At 37.4% G+C, this 20,153-nt stretch overlaps 1 protein-coding gene across 3 annotated transcripts in view; it reads right to left on the bottom strand.

Annotated features, from left to right (window-relative positions):
* The window catches only part of LOC144364932 (uncharacterized), an 80,225-nt gene that overhangs the window by 46,339 nt on the left and 13,733 nt on the right, over nucleotides 1–20,153 (bottom strand). For 2 of the 3 annotated variants that reach the window (XR_013423085.1, XM_078015233.1), the window contains exon 5: nucleotides 12,710–13,067. The exons of the other annotated variant lie outside the window; for it this stretch is intronic. The gene's annotated coding sequence lies outside the window, so the exon portion shown is untranslated. The remainder of the gene's footprint in view (nucleotides 1–12,709; nucleotides 13,068–20,153) is intronic. 3 annotated transcript variants of the gene reach the window in all.

The raw sequence follows: 20,153 nt of genomic DNA, 5'->3' as shown, positions 1-20,153 counted from the left end.
TACTTCTTTTTTTAATGACACATAGAGAAATTAATTTTAATATATTTTCATTTATCCCAATGGATCACCAACATAATTTGCAAAGAAAATAATTGTTAGCAATATATTTCATGTTCATTTTGTTTGAATTACTAAATTCTTTATAATCTAATGTCTATTTAACACATAGCACACCTCAATTCAGACTAGACACATTTTAAATACTCAGTAGCTTCATGTAACCAATGCCATTGGCTACATTGGCTCCTTTCTCCATCTTTAACCTTTTGGTGAGATATATGTTATAGGCTACATTATAAGTCCCCTTGTCATGTAGTTTCTTGTTGAGTTGCATCAGAAAGGGACACCAAAGAGACGAACTTGAAATATACAAAAGTAAAGCAAGGTGCTTTATTCCTCCCTATAAGACTCTTAGATTGTGAGTTGGTTTTTTCATGCTTTTCCTGGGAATAACTTCAGTTAGCTCACCTCTCCTACAAGGTTTTCATACAAGGTTTTCTCTTCTTTCACCTCCTATACCTCCAAGTGTACAGAAGGAAAGGTGCTTCACAAAATTTGTTGATTTCCTTCAACCTTGCCCTTACCTTTATAAATACCTTATTAAACAATTTTTACCCTGATTGATCTTTTTCATCCTTCAATCTTGAATAATGGTTTTTTAATTATAACAAAGTAAAATATACCTCATCTCATATCACAGGCAATGTATATACAAATACCAGATTAATTATATAATGAAATATATAAAATGCTAAAACTTTTAAAGAAAATATTAGTGTTACTTGGTGAAGAGAAATGGAAAACAAAAAAAATACAAAATAAACCTGAAAAATTAGGTAATATTATAGTAAAAATTTACCAAAAAGGGTTGAAAGACACATGAATTTCTTACTACTTATTTTTGTTTATTTTTGGTATTTAACTTGACTTAGTTTCTCCTTTGGTTAGCTTTTCCTTTATTGTAGTTCTTTCCTTTGAAGATTTTCATTGTTGTTTTCCATTTCCTCTTCATGGAGTATTTTGCCAAGAATGTTCTGTAGTGCAGCCTTTCTTGCTGTAAATTCTTTTAGTTTTTGTTTTTCATGGGAGGTTTTTATTTCATCATCAAATTTGAAACTTAATTTTGCTGGATATAAGATTTTTGGTTGGCATCCATTATCTTTTAGAGCTTGGTGTATGTTTTTTCAGGATCTCCTGACTTTGAGAGTCTGGGTTGGAAAATCTGCTGAGATCAAAATTGGTCTTCCTTTATAGGTAATCTGATTTTTCTCTTTTGTGGCCTTTAAAATTCTATCCTTATTCTGTATGCTAGGCATTTTCGTTGTAATGGGTTTTGGTGTAGATCTGTCTTTAATTTTGTACATTTGAGTCCCATAGGCCTCTTGTATTTGATTTTTCAATTCATTCTTTATGCTTGGGAAATTTTCTGATATTATTTTACTAAAGAGATTGTGCATTTCTTTGGTTTGAATCTCTGAATCTTCCTCTATCCCAATAACTCTTAAATTTGGTCTTCTGATGGTATCCCCTATTTCTTGGATATTCTGTTCATGGTTTATTATCATCTTCAGTGTGAAGTCAACTTTATTTTTAAGACTGTATATTTTGTCTTCGTTTTCTGAGGTCCTGTCTTCCAAGTGATCTAGTCTGTTGGTAATGCTATCTACAGAATTTCTTGATTGGCTTATTGTTTCTTTCATTTTTTAGGATTTCTATTTGTTTACTTGTTTTTTTTTGTTAGTATTTCTATCTCTTTCTTGAACTAACCTCTTACAATCTGCTTTTGTTCTCTTATCTCTTCGTTGGTGTGATTGATGTTCACCTGTATTTGTTCTCTTATCTTTGTTAGAATGATCAATTTTTGCCTGTATCTGCTCATTTAGGTCATTCTTTAATTACCAAATCATTTTAGTTATATATATTCTGAACTCCTTCTCTGACATTTCACCCTCTGCACTACCTATGAATTCTATTGTAGTATCTTGGTTTGTTTTGGGCACTTTCCTCTCTAATTTCTTCATGATATCTATGTGTCTTCTTCTCTTGCAGTGTAGATCTGAGGTATTACAGCCTCTGCCCTATTGTCTTACAGTATCCCTATAGGTTACCAATATCTCACTTTTAAGGGGGAGATTAATATTACAGCACTCAATGTACCCCAACATGCAGCCATATATCAGTTAGCTTCTATTTTTACATTTATAGTTTTGTCGCCATAATGAGAAATGATGAGTTCAGTTATCTTCTACCATATAGTTAACAGGTTTGTGTAGTGGTTTACAGTTTCTAATGGTAGAAAGGAGTCTGGAGGGTTGGCTAAGATGTTTATGAGGTAGGATGTGAGAATATGGAGGTATTAGATGATATGGCAAGTGACAGGGTAATCATAAGAAGTTGGCTGTTAGAAGGAGAAACAAGAGGCTTGTGTGAGGTGGCTCTCTATGCGGGCATGGAGTGGCTCTCTCTCTGGATCTCCAGGCTGCAGTGTCCATAGCCATTAAACTTTACATTAACCAGTAATTTTGGATAAAATGGGGAAATGTTTACAATGCACTAAGTGAAAGAAGTGGCAAGCAAAGCTATTTATATAACACCATCTCATCACTCTTTTGTAAGTTTGCATGCAGAAAAAAAGTAGAAAGCTATAAAAAGTGGGTAAGATTACAAGTGATTTTTATTTTATTCTTTACAGTACTCCTTTGTCTTTCCAAGTTTTCTATAATAAGCATGAATTACTTGAATAATTAGAGAAGTATTAACTTAAATTACATCCACAATATGGCACTCAGTGGCATGGAGACCTTCTGCTTATGCTGGTGCCGTCTAACTCTCATTATTTCCTAAGCACATCTGACAATTAATGGCCATACCTTCATATTTTTCTTCTTAATATTCTGTTTGGAATGGCTTCTAGGCAGCATTCTATGGAGTTCTTCTAGGTAGCATTTTGTGCAACTCTCCTAGTAAAAATGGATAGTTTTCTCAACTTTTTAAAAAATTCTTCTTAGATACACATGACAGTAGAGTGTATTTTGATATATTATGATGAAACAGTATTTTTAAAGTTGAAAATTCCTCTCTTTGACCACAATATCCTTAAATTATTTTTTGTTAGTATATTGATATCTCTAGAAAAGTACAAATTTCAAGATGAAAGAGAACCAGAGTCCCTGGATTGAAATGGGTGCATTATTGCCTATTGGAACTTCTTCTACCTGAAGCCTCTTTACAGGAACCAGTTCATTTTCTGTAGGGACTTATGGTGTGGAAACCAGTCTGACTTTTGAACCTAGGCAGGATCAAGAATGTTCAAATGTATTTGGGCAACTCAAGCATGGCATTCATATTTGAGAGATGTCCCAGTGATGACCTCTGCAATGGTTGGGTATGGTTTGAGTGCCATCAAGGTTTCATGCATTGAAATTTAATCCTCATTAAGAGCATGATACATTTTACATGATACATCATCGGGTACATTTTGATGACGACCTCTATATGTTCAGAGAGAAGCAATGAGCACAGGAGTTCCACACTTGTTTTCTTGTTGCTTCCTGTGGTCTTTATCTGGGATCTCCTGCAGATTATAATCCTACTATTAGAATATTTAAAGATAAATTGACTATATTAAAATTGTTGAGTTTGTCTCCTCTCTCTGCCCTCAATCTCTGTGTGTCCTTAGAGTTTCTTGTAAAAAACATATTGTTGAGTCTTTTTTTAAAATCCATTCACTCATATGTGACTTTTAATGAAAGAATTTAATCCATTTGGATTTGATGTAACTATTAGTGAGTAAGGACTTACAAAAGCCAGTTCATAATTTGGTTTTGAGTGTCATTAGGGTTCTTTTTTTCCTCTTCCTTCACATTTTCTCTTGTTAAGAGACTAACTCTAATAAGTGTGTTTTGGTTTCTTTCTTATTAAGTTTTTCAATGACAGACTTTTGCTTGGTGACTACCTTGAGGCCTAAAAATTTATGTTATGACTACTACAAACTATTCTGAATAATAGTAACATAACATAATCTTTTAAAGTAAGACAGAAAAAGTAAAAAGGAAGAGAAAATACACTAATAAAATATTATACTTGCAATCCATACCTCTCCACACTTTGAATTTTTGATGTCCCAACTTACATATTTTCATATTTCCTATCTCTTAACACATTGATGTAGTTATTGTTCATAATTGTTTTGTATTTTAGTCTTCATAATAAATGTATCAATGGCTTATACATCGTGTTTACAATGTCACAGTATTTTCAATTTGTACAGTTACTCTTAGTAGTGAGCTTTAGACCTTCTTGTGTCTTCTTAGAAATAACAGTTTCTTTCATTTTGAGGAACTCCCTTTAGCACTCCTTGTAGGACAGGTCTAATGGAGATGCATCATCTTACTTTTTGCTTGTCTGGAAATGTCTTTATCTCTCCTTTATTTCAAAAGAACAGCATTTCTATATGCAAGATTATTGATTGGTGGGTGCTTTTCTTCATTACCATAAAAAATCTCAGTCCACACTTTCCTAGTCTAATAGATTTCTATGGAGAAGTCTGCTCTTGTACAAGTTGGTGCACCCATTTGTGGTTTTTGGTTTTTTTTTTTTTTAATTCTCTGGCTGCCTTGAGAATTTTTAATATTCTCCTTGAGGTCTTAATGGCAAAGTTACTTGGTTTAGACTTGTTTGGATTAAATCTAACTGCTGCTGTTTGACCTCCTTGTACCTTGGTGTTAGTATCTGTCTACAGCATTGGGAGTTCTCTGTAGCAATATCTTTGAATAGGTTTCTACACTTGAGCATTCTCAAGTCCATCTTGAATCCCAGTATCCTAAGCATTTGCTTTTAATGCTGACCTCTAGTTCTGATAAACTTTCTTTATTCATCTTCTTTTTATTCTTCTTTATTTTTCTCTGTGTATTTTCAAACAGCCCACATTCAAGCTCACTACTTTTCTCTTTTTTTGTTTGATCTACACTGCTGTTGATCACTTATATGCTGTTGTTAATTTCATTTATTGTATTTTTTGGTTCATTCAATTCTGTTTGTTTGGTTTTTTTAACTACTTGCATCTCTCTGTTAATTTTTTCTGTTAGAATTTTGAATTATTTCTCTGTGTTCTTTTGAAGCTCGCTGAATTTCCTTTAAAATAGCTCTGTTAAATTCCCTATCTAAGAATTTTGTCACACTGGATACTAACTGGTCAGTTTCTGGTAATTTATTTTGACATGTTAGAACAGGCAGCAACTCCCTGAATGTTCTGGATGTTTGTTGATTTGTGACATAGTCTGCACATTGAAGAATTAGGTATTTTATTTCAGTCTTTATAATCTGGGAATTTTTGACTGTATTTTCTTAAATTCAACTATGCTGTTTCTTTTATCTGTGTCTATAATAACCTCTGCTGTTTTAGCAGTCAGTGGTGGCATAAATACAAGTTTTTTGTGGGTTTGCTTTGGTATTTTGTCAATATTTCAGCAGAAGAGGACAATTCAAGTCCAGGTTAGCCCCTAATCTCTGGTTCTTGTATTCTGAATAAATTAGGTAGACATCAAAAAATACTAGTCTCCTTTCAAGTCCTCTGGGGCAAGGGAAGCACAAAGATTCATCATCAACATGCACTTGCCTATGATTTAGCAAAGCAGAATTCTTTTCTGCTCTGGGAAGAATTACCTTGGAGTGACTAGCCCCAAGCCACTATACCAGACTTGTGGCCATGAATGCCATAATTCTGTCACATCAAGAGTCCACAGCCCACTGATATCAGTACAGTACTAGGTAAGAACAAGACACACCCTTTATTGGCTTTCTACTGTCTATATGTGTTTGTGGGCCAGAGCACTACAGTCCGTCAGGTCAGACTGTACTGAATGACTGAGGCCACATGTGTCAATCTGACACCAGGCTTGTTTAAGAGGCTCAACTGTAGGAACTGGCCTATGGAGTGTGAGTTTTTAGAATCTGCCCATTATTGGGTTGAATAAGTCTGGACATGAATTCCAAGGTAGTGTTGTGCCTAGTACCATGTTACACCCTCAGTAAATGGAGTTTTGCTGCATACGCTCTGCTGCCAAAATTTTCAATAGTGTTGGTGAAGGCAGTGCCCTGACCTCCAAGTCTGTCACTAAGCTAGGTTGTACTGGCATCTCAAAAGCTGCAGGAACCTGCACAGTCCATGAGTCTGGCCAATTCTAAGAAAGAAAATAATTTAGCAGGCCAAAACTTGACTCTGATCCACTGGCAAAGGGGTATTTGTCTAATGTCAGACACATCTCCAAGCTAGATTTTGCAGGATCTGGCCTAGGCTTAGTGTTCTTTTATGTCTTTCTAGTGCTGGGTCTCAACATGGTACGTCTGACACTAAGACCCAAAGCAAAATCTTGTACTGCCTTTCATGCCCTTCTTCCCAAGATGGAGGAGTCTTACTCCATACTTTATCTAAGTGGAGTAGGAGTGGTAGAGTGGTCCTTTGACAACCTTGCTATTGCATTTGTAGCCTCTTAGCTTGCTACAGGAGTCATCTACCTGGAAATAGGTTTTACCAAGCCATGTGTAGTACTGGGTTTCAGGTCTAAAGCCTGAACTTAATTCCTTCTCTCTCCCTCAGATTGAAAGTGTCTCTGTCCCAGCATAGCTGCATAGAGTTAGGGAAGGAGTGATATGAAAATCTCTTTTCTTCCTGACTTTTTCAATCTTTTTTTCCTTATTATTATACTAAAACCAGTCACTATGGTCTTACTGGGTTTTCTTAGTTCTTGAGAAAGTAGTTTAGTGCTTTACTAGCTGGCTATTCAACTTGATGTATCTGTGGACAGATGGTTGCTGGAGAATCTAGCTCAGCCACTATCTTACTCCACCTCCTCTAATTTGTCCAACATTTGAGCATTCAGTGATTCATGGTTTAGGGTACATAAAATTGCAAACAGTTTAGTCAATACACTAAGGTATTAAATTAATTTAACCTTAAAAGTCCATATTTTGGCCCCCTCAGTCTACTTAAGCAGCTCACATCCAGATAGACAATGAATTTTGAGTTTACTACAATCTGGTGTTTCTGTCCTATTATTTTATACAGGGCAGAACTTAAGAGTGATGAACTCAGATATTGGGTGGCATAATTTTCTGAACAATAGTATGTGTGTGTGGCATTCCTTCTCTTGACTTTCTGTAGTCTTTGAATCTTCATCTGAACTTGCTTCTTGACAGTGATGGCCATGGTTTCCAATTCTATTCTAGCAAGCACATTCTCCTTTGGTCAATGACATTGTTTGCATCTGTTTGTGTTCTAATTATTTCTTTGCTCTACTCCTTACCTATTTCACTTATCAAATATTTATTGAGTGATTTGTCTATGCCAGAAATGTTTCTAGAAATTTATGATTGAGTGTGAATACAAAATCATGGTCCCCATCATGAATAAACTGATGGTTCCAACTTGTCAATGAAGCTAATGCTTTTGCAGAAGAGGCTTCAAAGATATGTTTGCTCTTCTCTCTTTCCCTCTATATGAGGGTTCATCCTTCCTCCATCTCTAGCCTATCCTCCACACAAGCATACTATGAGAAGCTGTCATATAAGAAAAAGGCCCTCACCATACACTGAATCTGACAGTAATATAATGTTTGACTTCCTATGCCCCATAAATGTGAGAAATAAACACCTACTATTTTTAAAAAGTATTCAGGATAAAATCTTTTGTTCTCGAAGCTGACCAATGCAAAAATTAGTACCAGAAGTGGGAGGTAGCTGTTAACAACACATAAAAATGTAGAAACAGTTTTGGAATGAGGTAATAACTGGAAGAGTCTGATAATGGATATGAGAAAAAAGATCTAAATTCCTAAAATTATTATTTTCACTTTTAGTGAAGGCTCAGAAGGATGGGAGATTGGTATGGAAGCTTCAATGTGCATGGTGATTACTGACAAGACTGTTATCAGAATCTTGTTAGAAATAAGAACAATAAAGGTCTCTATGGACTATGCTAGAAATGAGGAACACATTATTAACTACTGTAAAGTCTATTGTTGGGGGAAAAATGTCAAAAACACTTGATTGAATGGTGCTTCTGTCCTATTGTTTTATGGAGGGCAGAACTTACCAGTGATGAACTCAGATATTGGGTGGCATAATTTTCTGAGAAATAGTATATGTGTGTGGCATTCCTTCTCTTGCCTTTTTGTAGTCAACATGGAAAGAGAGTATAAATGAATAATAGAATTTGTAACTCAATGGGAGGCAGAACTTGAAGCACTGGAAAATTTTCAGTCTGACCAGGTTGGAAAAAATGAGAAAATTTATTTGAATGAGCACACCAAGAGTGTGATCAGCATATATATCATTAGTAGACTGGTATGTGGAGAAGGAAGACTGGTGCATAGTTCTCATGAGAATTATGGGAAAATGACCCCAGAGGTATTCTGGAGACACTTAATGCTGCCAGTCTCATCCAACACCCAGAATGAGAGGGCTTAAAGATAATATAGTTTAAAGGGATGGTCCCAGTTCCATATGGGATTTGAGAACTTGCTATCCAGGGACAGATGCTCTACAGAGCCTAGCAGAACAAGCCTGATATGCTTCTGCTGTGGCTCAGGGGGCTGAAGTCTGACTTGGGCTTGATATCTAGGAAGCACAGGATTTAAACCATGGCAGCATTTACATGAGTTTGACTGTCCTAACAGATTACTGATAATCAGATGCTCTCTTTAGCAATAAAAACATGAAAGGGGAGGGGAAAGAACATCTAAGAAGAATATGACAAAATAGGTCTGGGGTTGTGGCTCAGTGGTAGAGTGGTTGCCTAGCACGTGCGAGGCCCCAGGTTCTATCCTCAGCACCACATTTAAAAAAAATAAACAAAACAAAGGTATTATGTACAACTAAAAAATAAATATTAAAAAAGAAGAATATGACAAAATAAAGTGTCACACCTAAGTCTGCATCCTCACTGAAGTGCTAATAATGATTCCAATACCTTGACAGAGGAGACTCAGCTTATTTTCTACGTGTACAGAGAAGCCTGACACCTCCAAATAGGTCTGCCTCCTTAAAGTATTTTTTTAAAAGAAAGGGAGAGAGAAAATTTTTTAATATCCATTTTTTAGTTTTTGGTGGACTCAATATCTTTGTTTTATTTTTATGTGGTGCTGAGGATCGAACCCAGGGCTCCACGCATGCCAGGCAAGAGCACTACCGCTTGAGCCCTCCTTAAAGTATTTTAATCTCAAAAATGAAGCCCAATGACTCTGCAGAAGCAAAGACTCCAGAAAAATACTGCTGCTTCCTTATAACTTAAGTAAACCAAGTTCCACTTCCAGAAAGATAGATTTTATTTTGTACTTTGCTCTATTCCTCCAAGTACTACCCAAATACCTGTATTTATTTTTTTATATATAATAAAACCATAAGGAGATTCTAAAAGATGGGGAGAATGAGGTATTAGGAACCAAGGATAATACAAGATGGTGAGTTTTGTTTTATTTTTGGCTTAAAAGTCACAGACACATAGCTGAAGAAACCAGGAATAAAGTAATGCCAATGGTCACGAATGAAAAAAGCCCCAACAAATGCCTATTGTTTTCAATCAAAGGACCAGGAAGCAGAGAGGTTGGAAAGACAGAAACTCGTTGACAGCCAAATACCACAGAAAAAGCCATGACCTTAAAAGTGGAGCTTAGACCTCCATGCTGTAAGGCAGACGGATGACGCTCCAACCTTTCACCAGGTAGAGTGAGAGAAGAACTAGAGGGATGAGCCCCTCACTTTTTCCTCACTGTATGTGATCACTGAATAACAGGTAGGGATCCTGGATCCTGTCACAAACTAGCCATGATAAAGCACTCCTCCTTCCACCCTGGAGACCGCTTGGGAAGCAGTAACAACATTCTTCCACCTCATAGAAGAATGGTTTCTCTTCCCCTACACAGAAGTGTGGAAGTCCAGAGGGGAGCCAGAATGTGATCCCACACAAAGCAGTAAGAAATAAGCCTCATGAATAAGGGGGCTTATAATCCAGAGAAATTAATTTCTTGCAGTTCTGGAGGCTGTAAGTGGGAGTTCAGGATGTCTTCTGTGGGGTTCTGATAAGGGCCCTCTTCTGCAATGGAGGCAAGGTGTCCTCTCATTGTGTCCTCAGTGGGAAAGAGCAGAGAAAGGAGTGTGAGGAATCCCAAGTCTACTCATCTTTTTATTAAGGCACTACTGTTGACACACAATCTCCACCTGCTTTACAAATGGCCCCCTTGGAAATACCTTCATATTGGGTTGAGATTTCAATGGATGAATTTTGGAGGAACACATTCAGTCTGTACCACCAACCAAGAGAAGCAATAAAACCATACCAAGATGCCTCACAATCAAATATCTGACAATAAAGACAATGAAAATCTTGAAAGATCAAAGGAGTTTTTCTATGGGAAGGGGGCAATATAAATGAAAGCAGAAAGCATGAAAGCCATAGGAAGGAGCACTTTATTTTTAAAGTGTTAAAATGAAAGAACTTTCAATACTGATTTCTGTATTTGGTGAATTTATTTTTCAGGAATGAAAGGAATGCAAAGATGATATGAAGAAAAACTAAGGGAATTTGTCAAAAGCAGACCTAACTTCAAATAATGACTAAAGGCAATTTTCCAATCTTTAAGAAATTGTTTTTCAAAATCTTGAAACAAGAAAGAGGAAAAAAAAAAGGAATAGAAAATACAAGCCTAGCAAGTCAATATTTACTTCATTTACAGACATTTTAGTCCTTTGATGATATTTGGCATTATTTCCACATTTCAGAAGAAGGAATAAAAGCTAAATATAATTGGATGACTCTTCTAAGGCCGTACATTTATAAGCATCAGCACAGTTAGGAAATATGAGACAGAGGAGGGGGAAGAAGGGAGGGAGGGAAAGAAAGAAATAGAAATGAGGGATGTGCCTTGTTCATGAGAAAACTTTTAATTAATTCCATACATTTAGGACAGTACTGGAATATAATTTGCTATTATCTGTAAATGTTATTTGGGTTATTTAGACATTTTAGGCTTTTGTAAATAAGGACCAAATCTCATTATTTGGCGCTAACTCCAGATAACTCTCAGACTGCTGAAGTTTTAGTTTTGTTGCTATTGTTGTTGTTGTTTTGTGGTGTGCAAAGTATGGAAATCTTACCACATGAGTAAGAGCCAGATATAAAATGAGAAAGGGCAGTAGCTTGAGAGAAGGAGTAGCAGAATGAGAACCACTGCTTTGCATCCCTCTCACTCCCAGTACTGGGGATTGAATGCAGAGGGGTCTTCACCACTGAACTACATTCCCACCATTATTATCTTGAGACGAGTTCCCGCTGAACTATGCAGATAGCCTCAAACTTATGATTCTCCTGCCTCTGTCTCGTGAGTCACTTTGATTACAGGAGCATGCCACCATGCCTGCGGGACTGCTGCTTATTCATGGAGCTTTAAATCCATTTTTCTCCTCCTCAGTCTACATAGGATCTTAGAAGAAGCCTGCACAAAAGAAGAACTCCAAAACTTAAGATTTTTAACTTTGTAGAAAATTCAAAAAACGTTTTAGAAAAAGGAATTAATCTGCAGGAGGATCTTTGTCTGGAGATGAAGAGAAACAGAGTAAATGATTATGATTTTAGCCAAATAATTATTCAGAAAAAAATATTATTTTCCTGTCTTGCTTGTTAATGTAACCCAAGACGTTTCCCTTAATCATTTCCAGAAATAAGAACTTTTGCTTCTTCTCTGAGTCTCATTCCCTCCCACCCTTTAAACAAGTATATATCAGGAAAGTGGTGAGGCAAGAATGCAGGCCCTGGGCCTGGCTGCCTCCCAGACAATAATGGCCTTTTAAAAATAGCCTTGTCCTTGTCCCATCATCTCATCTGAAATAGTAAGTAAGGGGTAATGATAATCAGAACTAGCTAGTAAGATGGTTATGATTAAATGGGATGCAGTAAATTCTGGGTAAATGTCCTCTGTCATACTCAGCCTTGGAAAGAATGAGTTGGTAGAATATTAATAGCCCCAAAGAGAGAGAACCAATATGCTTAAGGAAAGATTATACAAGTGGTCATATCTGGGATATATTTAGAAGGTAGAGTCAACTGAATTTGCTTATGAGCCATGTGTGAGGGAGAAAGGAATTAAAGTGATATCCTATACGGAACAATTTGTGAAACAACTATCATTAACTGAAAAAGCATTGGATGTGTTTTGTCCCCTTTCCTGCATTCCTATATTGAAATCCTAACTCCAATTCTTCACAAAATGACTACACTTAGAAAATTTGTCTTTATCAAGATGATTAAGTTAAAATTAGCCTTTGAGGACAGGCCCTAACCCAATTATTTCCTGTGTTGTGGTAAAAAGAGCACATTTAGTCACAGAGAGAAACAGTGGGGCTGCTTGTGCACAGAGGAAGCTCCACAGGAGGACCCAGTAGAGATGACACTGAAATCAGAGAGGAGGAGAGGGCCTTGGAAAAACTGAACTTCCTGACAATTTAATCTTGGATTTTTACTCTACAAAGTTGTATGAAAATAAATTTCTTTTACTAAGTCCACAAGTTAGTAGTTTGGTTTTTTTGTTGATGTTGTTTAGTTGGTTTTTGTTTTTGTTTTGTAATCATATTAGGAGGTGGAAATCAAGTCTGTTTGTGAAATGAAGTACAAAATACATATTCCAGGAAAGTGGGTTGCTTCAGGGCTTTTACTCACCTAAAGGTCCCCAAGAGCATGCTGCAGATTTGCTCAATCTTCAACCCCACCTTTTTGAGTCTTTCCTCTCAACTCTTCCATAACCTTGGTTTGGTAGTGTCTGCTGAGTTCACAGGTGATATTTTTCTTTTATGACACTTTAATCCCATTCATGCATTGCTGACACTGAAGAAGGTCAGGAAAACCATGGCCCTGTGCTAGGACCCACCAGGCCAAAGCCCTCCACTTCCATAGCCGCCCACACAGGATGTGAGCACATCCTTCCAGCTCTTCTCTATACTTCTTCTCTTTCAGTTTCCTTTCCCACCTGAAGGTCAACCACCAGTCACCTGGTGAACACCACTCTTCTCCAGATTTCCTTCACAAATAGAGAAAGAAGTAGCCATAAACATTCATCCCTAGTAACACAGAGGGACCTCCAGACACAAATGTTCCCTGCCTCTCATAAGACCCATAAGCACAGCTAGAACCATTCCGCTTTCCCTGCAGGCAGCAAAGTGTCAACTACATCTACAGTCCCTTTCATAATATAGTCATGGCTGTGCCAGCACAGCACAACAGCACATTCATCCTGCAAGAGTCATATTATCTGTAGTCAATACCATTTTTTAGAATATTCTCTGCACCCTTACAGAGAGGGCTGCAATAGACACTCATGAGCAGAGCATAAGACCCAGTCTTCCATAATGGACAAGGCCCTTGTCTTTAGGATCTCCAGTCACATGAGCATCCCTACATTACCTCCAGCCAAACTCTCCTTTAATTACCATCAGTTCTGCAGTAAACAATAATTGAGAGGTAACAGGGATTAAATGAAGAAAAGCATCTGGTTAGAAAGATCTTTGTAGATTTCTATGAAAAAAAACAAGCCAATAACTACTAGATATAACAGAATCAAGAGTAGAAGAATAGAGATCAGCAATGCAAATACCCAAGGAAGACCTATTAGAAACATAATACCTTCTTACTAACTTTTGAAAATAACGCATAGCAAAGAATAAAACAGAAAACAACTTGGAGATCATCTAAAGGACTTCTACCCAAATGCACGAGAAAATAAACCAGATTCAAGATGATAAACAAATAGAGGGAGTATTGGTTTAGAATATAAAATATCAACAAATAAAATTCAGAAGGAGAGCAGGATAGAATAAGCATCAAATACTGTAGATAAAGTTCTGTGTGGTAATGACTGCTCAGAGAAACTGTGTATCTGATTAACACAGAAGGTGAATGCAATGCAGTGTAGCTACTGAAGGTGATGTCAGACTCTCTATTCAACAATTATGGCCAATTAGTATTTTGCTCTATTCCATTATTTCAGTACATTCTCAAATTTGGTAGGAGCTTTGAAGAAGTCTGATAGTCTTCAAAGAGTGCATTACTTCCAGGAACTGTGTATTCCTGTTGCTCTTCTGTGGAAATCCCATGGTGGTTACTGTGACTATTTCAGCTGTCATAACCCACAAGAATTATAATAAGCATAGTATGTTTAGTATATTTGTCCCTACAACAATATTTTCCTTATTAGAACAATCCAGTGAACCTTGGATAATATTTTTGGGTTTGAGGCAGCTGTGGAAGTTCAACCTTGCCCTTGGCCTGGTGGGTCCTGGCACTGGACAGGTGATTCTACTGGTGGGTCCCTTTTCCTAACCTTGTGTTCACTGAGATATGTATATTCATATGTATTCATGTGGTTTCCTAAACCCTTACAGACTTGAACAGGAATGATCTGGATATTATCAAAATTCATCAGAATATTATACACTTGGGAATCAGGTATCTTGGTGGATAGAGTTTGGGCTATAATAACATTCAAAGGTATTGACCATTTTCTCTTTTTCTATAGGATCAGGGCTGACATGACTATACACATTTGTGTGTGTGTGCGCGCACACACACATACACACAAAACCAGCACAAACACAACATACAGTGTAAGACAGAGTTATACAATATCAAACAGACTAAATTCAAATAATGATGAAACTTTAATTCTAATATTTGTGCTGAATGGTCAACCAGTTTTCTTCAACACCATTGCCCAAGTCACATATTGCACCTCTTAGAAAAGAGACACTGGGCTGAGGTCCCAAAGAGAAAGCAGGGATGCAAGGCATGCTAGTGTGTCAGGTGTGAGGTCACCCAGCATGGAGCTCAAAGGCACCACTGTTCTGCTCCTCCTCCAGGGAGCTGCCTGGCTTCCCCAGCAGAGACTTGGGAGCAACTGCAGATCCTCCTCCAAGATGCTGGTGGTCCTGCTCACAGTGGCCTTGCTGGCCCTGAGCCCAGTTTGGAGCTTATATAAAGGTATAAGAAAAGGGGTTGGGGGCATCTCTGTCTCCTGGGGCTTAGACCATCCTACAGCAGAGGGAGGCAAAATTATGAGAAACATGGAACATCAGAGTTTTTACAAAAAGTATAAGTCATGTCCACATTCCATGTCAAAGCCTTAGAAATTAAGGTACATTTGAAACAGGAAAAAAAAAATCTGTTTTGACCAGAGGAATGGTAAGGTAAATTTTCCATTTGCAGAAATATCTTTCTATGCCGTGAATAATACACATGAAGGTGGGAAGACTGATACAGGGAATTCTAGTTGCAAAGACATCAACTAGATGCTGGCAGCCTTGCTGTACTGTGGATACGGGAAAAATGAAGGAGATACTCTTACATAATTGTGCTATTTCACAAAGTCATGAAATAAATTTGACTCTCTACATAAGAGATAACAATATCAGGGCCCAATTTTTTATTAATCTCCTCAACATTCAACATTTCACTGTGCTGTGAGCAGTGTTTAACATTGTTCCCAATTGTTTGCTGCTCTTGGGAAAGCATGTTAGTATAAGCAAAAAAATATACTGAGGAAAATGGCTAAAGGAATTCTAAAATAAATCATTGAAACACTCAGAATACTTAACAAATACCAGTATGAGGGATGCTTGAGAGGACCAAAAGGGCTTTGATTGCTTACTGGTTTGAATTTAGTCTGTTAATTTGGACCATGTGGTTGAGATGCAGTGTAGCAACCACCCAGCCACCCCCTCAAAGCTTCCTGTCTTGCCAACAGCATCATAGACAATGACTAAGGGGTTCACTTATGGGATGTACAGGTTGGGGTTGGAAGTGATCTTTCCCTATAGGACACTTATGAGACCTGAGATTGGTGACTAACTTTTCACTTTATCCTGTTCTCATTTCTTAGATTCCAGCTATGAAGTCTCTTATTCCCTATCATCAGGTAAGGCCCAATTCATGCTCAGCCAAACTTCTTTTCCTCACGAATGTCTTAGTTCTCCAGTGTCTTCTTATCATCATTTACTTAGGTTAGTAATGAATGAGTGTCCCCAAAGACATACGTAAATATTCTCCAACCTTGATTCTGGGGACCAAGAGCACTGTCTTGAACAACTGACAGGCCTGGCTCCTTGGTAACAGGTTTATTTTTCTCACTCCCTCCCACAAAAGTGACCGCTGGAAGATAACACACAAATACACAGTGTCCTCATTCTGACTCCTATGTGGTACAGAGAGTCCCTCAACAGCTTCTTCCTTCCCCAATCATCCCTTTCAGAATTATATGGTTTCATGATGAAATGCACAGAAATAAGTATCTCTGTATCTTTTTTCTGGATTTCTCCACTCAGCTGTGTGCCACAGGTAAACAGTGGACTCCCCCATCAACTGTCACTTTGTCTTTCTCTTCTCTCCCTCAAGGTTTCTCATTGTGGGTCTAGGATGCTGAATAAAGTAACTCATTTCAACATTTGGCTTAGATATCCAGACTTGGTTTCACAGGCAGCAAGTTAGCACCATGTTGCAAAATATCACTGGTGACATAACTGAGGTTTATAATCCTTTCACTTTGCTTCTCCCTTGTCCTGGGGAAATAATTTCTGGGAATGGCAAGGAAGTCAAAACTTTATTCTTCAACACATTCAAGGGTACATGATTGTCCCAGGAACACAGATATGAAGCTTTCCACATCATCCATATTTGGATTGAAAGGAGATCTGTATGAGGTTACTGTAGATACAGGAGAGGTTAGCTGTTCAGAGGCTAGTTCTGGGACAAAGTGTCTGTGTGACAGGATCAGAGAGGTACACAATGAGGAGGTTCCTCTGCCACTAATGCCATCTACTCTTGTGCTGTACCCACACAGAGGCTGAGGACCCAAGCCAGAGCTCCGAACAAGTCCCTCACAGACCACCTCCTGGAGGTCGCCCACCCAGACCCCCTGCTGATGGTGGAGATGACAATGAAGATGAAGGTGAAGGTGATGACTCAGAGCAGGGACCACCCCAAGGAGGCAATCAGCAGCCTCCTAAACCTCCTCGTCCTGGACACCAGCAGGGACCACCCCAACAAGGAGGCCAGCAGCAGCCAAATGGGCCCCCTCATCATGGACACCAGCAGGGACCACCCCAACAAGGAGGCCAGCAGCAGCAGCCAGATGGCCCCCCTCATCCTGGTAACCAGCAGGGACTACCCCAACAAGGAGGCCAGCAGCAGTAGTCAAATGGCCCCCCTCCTGGTAAACAGCAGGGACCTCCCAATCAGAAGGTAATTAGTAGCAACTTGCCCAATTACATCCCAGATGGCCCAAAGGGATATTCCCTAAACAACTGTTCAAAACAAATCAACCCAATAATCTCGAACTCAGTGATAAATTTGATTTATGTTCGCTCTCCAGCAAAGAACTTCACACTTTAGTGAAGTTCAATGTGGCAACCAGTCATTTGGGTGTACTTTGAAATTGTATGGTCTTGAACCATTTCTAAATATCTCTATTTAAGATATTCTTGGGTAGAGTAGTAAGATTTTTCTTTTTATAAATTCTCCAAGGAAATCATTTCAAGGATCACTACCCCAAAATGTTATTTTTCTTAATAATTACCTACTTTCACTGCTGCTGTTTTTAAGAAATGGAGCTGTGTTCTTTCTTTGGTTCTTACCCTCTTTTTTTCTGTAACTCTTTTTTTTAAATTATTATTATTTTCATTTTTCCTTCCTTTTTTTAAGCACTAGTCTGTGCTTTGCAAACAGAATCAACAAAGGTCAGCTTCTCTGAAGAAAAGCATTTCTATAGAACAAAGACAGCTACATGTTTCACTGCCATTTACACAGCTCAAAGCAGGAAAAGAAAATATTTACAAAATACAAGTTTTTTAATTTTTGTTTTTTGGGTTTTTTTTTTTTTTTTTTTTGGTTTGGTTTGGTTCTTACCCTCTTGCTGGGACTCAATGACTTCCTATTTCCTTTTTCCACCTGGCCACTCTCAGTTCACTTCTATCTCACACCATGGCTCTTGGGTCCATTTTTCTTGCTAAATGGCATTCAAGTTTATGATCCTAAATGTCTTGTAGTCTTTTAATGCTTACTAGCAAATCAACCCAACTTTATGCCAAAAGATAATACAACTGAACAGAAAGGTAAGAAGCCAAATCTGATGGCGTATCTCATTCTACCACCTATATCCCTCAGCAAATGTCACAATACCATTTCTTATGGACATCCTCTTGGAATCACTTATACATACATAAGCATGTTATTCCCTTTTTCCTGCGAGGCATACCATAAATTATATGTAGACATATCTGTTATTCCTTTCAAATAACACATTTCTTTGAAAGCTTTCAAATCAGTTTGTAGAGTTATACAGACCTTCCTAGCAACTTTCTCTTTTTTCTCCCTCTCCTTTCTTCCTTGTTTCATTCCCTCTTTATTTTAGACTTCTTTCTTTCTAAATGTGTTCCTTTCACTTCTTCTCCTACCTATCTTCTTGTCTACCATTTCACTTCCTCCTCCTTCCCTCTCCTTATTCTTCTCCTTCTTCTCATTTACCTTCTTCTTCGTCGTCAACTTCTTTATTTATGATTTTGCCAATTTATAATATTCCATTGTTTGTCTGTGCCATAGTTTGTGAAACCTAACCCTGTTGCTTGAATTTAAGTTGGTTTTAATTTTGCTAACTTAGATGTAACTTGCAAGGATACTCTTGGTAAATATATCTTTGGTCATTTCAATAACAATTAAAAGATAAACAATCAAGACATAAATTTTGTTTCTTTATCTTAAAAAGCAACAATTTAGAGAACATTATGTGCTTAGATGCCTAGTAAGAGTGAATATAAAAACTTAGGATTCAAAGGTTGGGATGAGAAAGGGAAGAGGCCCAGGAGGTGGGCTCTTGCATGCCTCTCCTCAGTGATGCCAGAGAGACTTTAGAATATAACCTGTATGTCACATCTTCCCTATAACCTTCTTTGTTTTGTTTTTGTTTTTTACAGAAAGTGAATGATAAGATGATGTCCCTAATGAAGTTATGAATAATGTGATCATAACTGTATTTTCAATATCCCAATAAACTAATCAACATACAATTTCTGGTTTCAGTACCTCTTTTCTATGTGTGGGTGAGCCTGAAATTTTAGAGTCTTAGGCATGATACCAGAACATCCAGGACCCCTTCTGATGGTTGTGTTCAAGAAGTCTCTCCTTATTCACAAACCACCTGTCACATGAAAGAGTTCCATTTTTTCCTTGCCTTCTAGGATTTTATGAGACAAATGAAATTTCTAAAATTGTTTTCAGAATATTTACTAATATTATTATATTTTAGGGGGAAAAGGAATAGAGACAAAAGTGAAGAAATTTCAGAGACACAGGAAACCTTAATATTTCCAAATAATCTTGCTTTCTTGGGAACTGAATGTGTTTCTAGCCTTCTTCTCCCTCAAATTCATTATCTTCCTTTTCCTTCATTGGTGTATATACAGTACCCTCCCCCAGTAGGTAACCACCATTCTTTAGTAAAACCTGTCTGGATTCATAACAGAGATACTATGATGGATTTTAAAAGATGAGTAATTTGGTTCTTTCCAGCATTTTTTTCTTGCCAGCTCTGGACTCCCAGAAAGCTAACACAATAACCAAAATTGTGACTAATAATGCTATACCAGGACATATCAGGATTAGGAATATTATGAATTTCATATAATTTCTGGAACACATATTAATAACATATATCTAATATTAATCAGATAAATCTACATAATTCAAAGGTTAAACTAACCTTTCCCTCCATTCCTCATTATCCAATCTACTACACTTCTATTCTTTCCCTCAACACCCCACCCTTATGGTGAGTTAGCTTCTACTTATCAGAGAAAACATTTGACCTTTGTTTTTTTTTGGGGGGGGGGACTGGCTTAATTCACTCACGATAGTCTCCAGATCCATCCATTTGCTCATAAATGTCATAAAGTCACTCTTATTTATGGCTGAGTAAAATTCCAAGGTGTATATATACAATATTTTCTTTATCCATTCATCTATTAAATGGCAACTATATTGGTTTCATAGCTTATTTATTGTGAATTGGGCTACTATAAACATTAAATGTGGCTGTGTCATTCCAGTGTGCTGATTTGAACTC

The sequence above is a fragment of the Ictidomys tridecemlineatus genome, chromosome 6 (assembly GCF_052094955.1).
Source record: "Ictidomys tridecemlineatus isolate mIctTri1 chromosome 6, mIctTri1.hap1, whole genome shotgun sequence".
Classification (NCBI taxonomy): Eukaryota; Metazoa; Chordata; class Mammalia; order Rodentia; family Sciuridae; genus Ictidomys; species Ictidomys tridecemlineatus.
Note: the sequence above shows the minus strand (reverse complement) of the source record. Positions and strands in the feature narration are given on the sequence as shown.